Source organism: Monodon monoceros, unplaced genomic scaffold, assembly GCF_005190385.1.
Source record: "Monodon monoceros isolate NGI ecotype Baffin Bay Population unplaced genomic scaffold, NGI_Narwhal_1 Super_Scaffold_22, whole genome shotgun sequence".
Lineage (NCBI taxonomy): Eukaryota > Metazoa > Chordata > Mammalia > Artiodactyla > Monodontidae > Monodon > Monodon monoceros.
In genome coordinates, this window is record NW_021703779.1 from 34238386 (window position 1) to 34244975 (window position 6590).

Below are 6590 nucleotides of genomic sequence, written 5' to 3' on the forward strand. Positions count from 1 at the left end.
AGTGGGAAGCAGCCGCATAGCACAGGGAGATCAGCTCAGTGCTTTGTGACCACCTGGAGGGATGGGATAGGGAGGGTGGGAGGGAGGGAGACGCAAGAGGGAAGAGATATGGGAACATATGTATAACTGATTCACTTTGTTATAAAGCAGAAACTAACACACCATTGTAAAGCAAAGCAATTATACCCCAATAAAGATGTTTAAAAAAAAAAAAGATGTTTAAAAACAAAAACTCTTGCCCAAATTAATGAAGTTCTCCACTGTCAATCCTAGCAGGTGCATGGAATTAAACAATTACAGTGGCTATATGTGTATGTATAACTGATTCACTTTGCTGTACAGCAGAAACTAACAACATTGTAAATCAACTGTAGTCCAATAAAAATTAATTTTTAAAAAAGTAGGGTAAAAGTGCCAGTCAACAATAACAGTGTCTCAGAAAAGGCCTGATAAATGCTAATATTACCACTGCACTAACATGGACATATTTAGTGAGAAGAGCCATGTGGAAGCATTGCCAGGATGGGAGTCCAGAGACTAAGTCTCAACTTAGACCTCAGAATTTCCTAGGAGACTTGTGTAAGCCTCTTAAATGCTTAACAATTCTTTTTCCTCATCTACAAAACGATAAGGATGGATAGATGTTTCTAAAGACTCTCAAAATTACTTGGCTATCTTATAGCTCAATGATTGGTCAGTCCAATGACCACCCTAGTACTTTGAGGTTTCGTTGGAACTAAGACGGTTCAGAGTCAAGTCAGACCTCACCAACCAGAGGGCGATCCCACCAACATCCACACAGCGTCTATGGGATGCCACACATACACACCATTGTCGGCAAAATTTATGGAAGATCACATCTCTAAGTGAACGTCATCTCTTAGATTTAAGTATTTTTACCTTTTTACATGAGTTACTGCCTGAGGAAGAAATTCATGCAATTTTGAAAGCATGAACCAAAATGCAGACTACACGAATTATAAGTTTGTAGAATTAGGAATAACGGAAACGATAAATAAAATACAACAAAGTAATATTGAAACATGTCCTCTACCAGGGAAGGATTAACAGGGAAGAAATTATTTAACAGGTACGGAAAATGAACTATCAATTTTAGCAAAATTGGAGTACAATGGGCCAGATTTACCCTCCTGCCTAAAATAACCAAACACCAGGCAAAATATATGAAACAACAGTTTTGAAGACACTGAAATCAGACACAGAAGAATAGTAATCCCTGAGAGACAGGAAACAAAGAAGGTGAGCACTGTGGTTCCCTCAGCTTACCGACTTGAGAGCATTTCCAGGTTGTGATATAGGGAGAGGAAACATCCTGAGGCAGAATCCCTGAGTTGAGGAGACAAACCTCCGTGTCCAGGGAGACCAAAGCAGCTAGAGTTTACAGGACAGAGTACTGGAGAGGAGAGCTGCACAGAGAACTCCAGAGATCACAGAGGAACTCCCTTAAATATTCAGTAGAATAGGGATAGAGACTGGTGGAAGAGACACCCTAAATGTTACAGTGAAACAGTACTTGGGGCTCACATAGGTACAGGGATAGTGCCTATACACATCAGCAATTCTAGAAAAACTCACAATTTCACAGGGCATTGGGCAGAGTACTCAAAAGGGTCTGAGACATAGTTCAGTTACTTCAAAACCATTTAATAACCTTAAGTCTTTTTTTAAGATTTGTCGGGGGGATCAGAGCTTTGTTTATCCTACGGCTAATTATTCCCCACTACTGAGGCAAGTACTGGATACTTTTGTATTCCTATAAGTACACAATTGCCCAAGTTTGTTGAAAACTATAAACTGACAGATCCAAGAAGCTTAACAAACCCCAAGTACGAAAAACATGAAGAAAACTACTTTAAGGAACATATCATAAGCAAATTGTATAAAATCAGTGATAAAAAGAAAAGTTTTAATTCACCAGAGGAAAAAGAGGTGATGCACAGAAAACAAAGATAAGGATGACTTCTGTTTGGAAAGAAAAACGTAAAGTAAGAAGACAGCTGCAAGTGACCAAATGTTTATGTCCCTCCAAAATTCTTATGTTGAACTCCTACCCCCAAGGTGATGGTATTAGGTGATTAGGTCATAAGGGTGAAGCCCTCATGAATGGGATTGTGCCCTTATAAAAGAAGCCTCAGAGAGCTCCCTAGCCCTTTCAACCATGTGAGGTTGCAGTGAAAACATGGCTGTCCATGAAGCAGAAAGTGGGCCAGATACTCACCAGACAATGAATCAGCTGGTACCTTTATCTTGGACATCCCAGCCTCCAGAACTGTGAGAAATAAGTGTTTGTATTTAAGCCACACAGTGTATGATATTTTTGTTATAGCAGCTGGAGCAGACTAAGCCAACAATGGAACAGCAGCTTTAAAGTACTGAAAGGAAAAAAACAAACAAATAACCCAGAATTCTTTACTCAGCAAAAATATCTTTCAAGGCACAGGGAAATAAAGACATTTTCAGATATAAAAAAATCTGAAAGAATTCACCACCAGTAGACCCACACTGTAAGAAATGTTAAGGGAGATCCTTTAGGCAAAAGAAAAATGATACTAGATGGAAATATGTATCTATTCAAAATAATAAAGAGCACAAGAAGTGATAACTACCTGGGTAAATATAAGACTTTTTCCGGGACTTCATCGATGGTCCAGTGGTTAAGACCCCACACTTCCACTTCACGGGGCACGAGTTCAATACCTGGTCGGGGAAGTTCCACATGCTGTGTGGTGTGGCCAAAAAGAACCAAACAAGCAAAAATGCAAACTGAATAGAGACTATTTAAATATAAACAATAGAGAGAATGCTAGATATCAAAACTTATATGATATGACCCAGTTGCAGTCAAATAAAAATTAATATCGTTACAAAACATTGTAAATCAACTATACTTCAATAAAAAATAAAATAAATATCATTAAATGTAAAAAAAGACTGTTATTTAATAAATTTAAAAGATAATTGACTGTTTAAACAAAAATAATAGCAATGTAGCATGGGTTGTATAATATATGTAAAACAAAATGTATAATAGCAAAAAGATTAGGAGAGGAAATATGGAAGAACACTATAGTAAGGCTCCTTCAATATATGTGAAGTGGCATAATATCACTTGTAGGTTAGACTGTGATTAATTAAAGATATATATTGTAACTCCAAAAGCAACCAATAAAATTTTAAAGGTTATAATTAGTAAGTCATTAGGTGGGATAAAATAGGATTTTAAAAGTATTCAATTTAGAGACAAGGGGAAGATGGTGGAAGGTAAGACGCGGAGATCACCTTCCTCCCCACAGATACACCAGAAATACATCTACACGTGGAACAACTGCTACAGAACACCTACTGAACGCTGGCAGAAGACCTCAGACCTCCCAAAAGGCAAGAAACCCCCCACGTACCTGGGTAGGGCAAAAGAAAAAGGAATAAACAGAGACAAAAGGATAGGGACGGGACCTGCACCAGTGGGAGGGAGCTGTGAAGGAGGAAAGGTTTCCACACACTAGGAAGCCCCTTCGCGGGCGGAGACTGCGGGTGGTGAAGCAGGGGAGCTTCGGAGCCACGGAGGAGAGCGCAGCCACAGGGGTGCGGAGGGCAAAGCGGGGAGATTCCCGCACAGAGGATCGGTGCCGACCAGCACTCACCAGCCCGAGAGGCTTGTTGGCTCACCCGCCGGGGCGGGCGGGGCTGGGAGCTGAGGCTTGGGCTTCGGTCGGAGCGCCGGGAGAGGACTGGGGTTGGTGGCATGAACACAGCCTGAAGTGGTTAGTGCACCACGGCTACCCAAGAGGGAGTCCGAGGAAAAGTCTGGACCTGCCGAAGAGGCAAGAGACTTTTTCTTCCCTCTTTGTTATCTGGTGCGCAAGGAGAGGGGATTAAGAGCACTGCTTAAAGGAGCTCCAGAGACGGGTGCGAGCCGCAGCTAAAAGCACAGACCCTAGAGACGGGCAGGAAACGCTAAGGCTGCTGCTGCCGCCGCCAAGAAGCCTGTGTGCAAGCACAGGTCACTATCCACACCGCCCCTCCCGGGAGCCTGTGCAGCCCGCCACTGCTGGGTTCCCAGGATCCAGGGACAACTTCCGCGGGAGAATGCACGGCGCACCTCAGGCTGGTGCAACATGACGCCGGCCTCTGCCACCGCAGGCTCGCCCCGCACTCCATGCCCCTCCCTCCCCCCAGGCCTGAGTGAGCCAGAGCCCCCGAATCAGCGGCTCCTTTAACCCCGTCCTGTCTGAGGGAAAAACACACGCCCTCCTGCGACCTAAACGCAGAGGCGGGGCCAAATCCAAAGCTAAGCCCCGGGAGCTGTGAGAACAAAGAAAACAAAGGGAAATCTCTCCCAGCAGCCTCAGAAACAGCGGATTAAATCTCCACAATCAACTTGATGTACCCTGCATCTGTGGAATACATGACTAGACAACAAATCATCCCAAATTAAGGAGGTGGGCTTCGAGAGCAATATTTATTATTTTTTCCCCTTTTCCTCTTTTTGTGAGTGTGTATGTGCATGCTCCTGTGTGAGATTTTGTCTGTATAGCTTTGCTTCCACCATTTGTCCTAGGGTTCTATCCGTCCGTTTTTTTTGAAAAAATTTTTTTCTCTTAATAATTATTTTTTAATTTAATAACTTTATTATATTTTACTCTATTTTATTTTATCTTCTTTCTTTCTTTTTTCCTTCCTCCCACCGTCCCTCCCTCCCTCCTTCCTTTCTTTCCTTCTTTCTTACTACTTCTACTAATTCTTTCTCTCTACTTTTTCTCCCTTTTATTCTGAGCCGTGTGGATGAAAGGCTCTTGGTGCTACAGCCAGGAGTCAGTGCTGTGCCTCTGAGGTGGGAGAGCCAACTTCAGGACACTGGTCAACAAGAGACCTCCCAGCTCCACATAATATCAAACGGCAAAAAGCTCCCAGAGATCTCCATCTCAACACCAGCACCCAACTTGACTCAATGACCAGCAAGCTACAGTGCTGGAGACCCTATGCCAAACAACTAGCAAAACAGGAACACAACCCCACCCGTTAGCAGAGAGGCTACCTAAAATCATAGTAAGTCCACAGACACCCCAAAACACACCACCAGACGTGGACCTGACCACCAGAGAGACAAGATCCAGCCTCATCCACCAGAACACAGGCACTAGTCCCCCTCCACGAGGAAGCCTACAGAACCCACTGAACCAACCTTAGCCACTGGGGACAGACACCAAAAAAAACAGGAACTACGAACCTGCAGCCTGCAAAAAGGAGACCCCAAATATAGTAAGATAACCAAAATGAGAAGACAGAAAAACACACCGCAGATGAAGGAGCAAGATAAAAACACACCAGACCCAACAAATGAAGAGAAAATAGGCAGTCTACCTGAAATAGAATTCAGAACAATGATAGTAAAGATGATCCAAAATCTTGGAAACAGAATAGACAAAATGCAAGAAACATTTAACAAGGACCTAGAAGAACTAAAGATGAAACAAACAATGATGAACAACACAATTAATGAAATTAAAAATACTCTAGAAGGGATCAATAGCAGAATAACTGAGGCAGAAGAACGGATAAGTGACCTGGAAGATAAAATACTGCAAATAACTACTGCAGAGCAGAATAAAGAAAAAAGAAGGAAAAGAACTGAGGACAGTCTCAGAGACCTCTGGGACAACATTAAACACACGAACATTCGAATTATAGGGGTGCCAGAAGAAGAAGAGAAAAAGAAAGGGACTGAGAAAATATTTGAAGACATGATAGTTGAAAACTTCCCTAATATGGAAAAGGAAATAGTTAATCAAGTCCAGAAAGCACAGAGAGTCCCATACAGGATAAATCCAAGGAGAAACACGCCAAGAAACATATTGATCAAACTGTCAAAAATTAAATACAAAGAAAGCACATTAAAAGCAGCAAGGGAAAAACAACAAATAACACACAAGGGAATCACCATAAGGTTAACAGCTGATCTTTCAGCAGAAACTCTGCAAGCCAGGAGGGAGTGGCAGGACATATTTAAAGTGATGAAGGAGAAAAACCTACAACCAAGATTACTCTACCCAGCAAGGAACTCATTCAGATTTGATGGAGAAATTAAAACCTTTACAGACAAGCAAAAGTTGAGAGAGTTCAGCACCACCAAACCAGCTTTACAACAAATGCTAAAGGAACTTCTCTAGGCAAGAAACACAAGAGAAGGAAAAGACCTACAATAACAAACCCAAAACAATTTACAAAATGGGAATAGGAACATACATATCAATAATTACCTTAAATGTAAATAGACTAAATGCTCCCACCAAAAGACACAGATTGGCTGAATGGATACAAAAACAAGACCCATATATATGCTGTCTACAAGAGACCCACTTCAGACCTAGAGACACATACAGACTGAAAGTAAGGGGATGGAAAAAGATATTCCATGCAAATGGAAATCAAAAGAAATCTGGAGTAGCAATTCTCATATCAGACAAAATAGACTTCAAGACTATTACAAGAGACAAAGAAGGACACTACATAATGATCAAGGGATTGATCCAAGAAGAAGATATAATAATTGTAAATATTTATGCACCCAA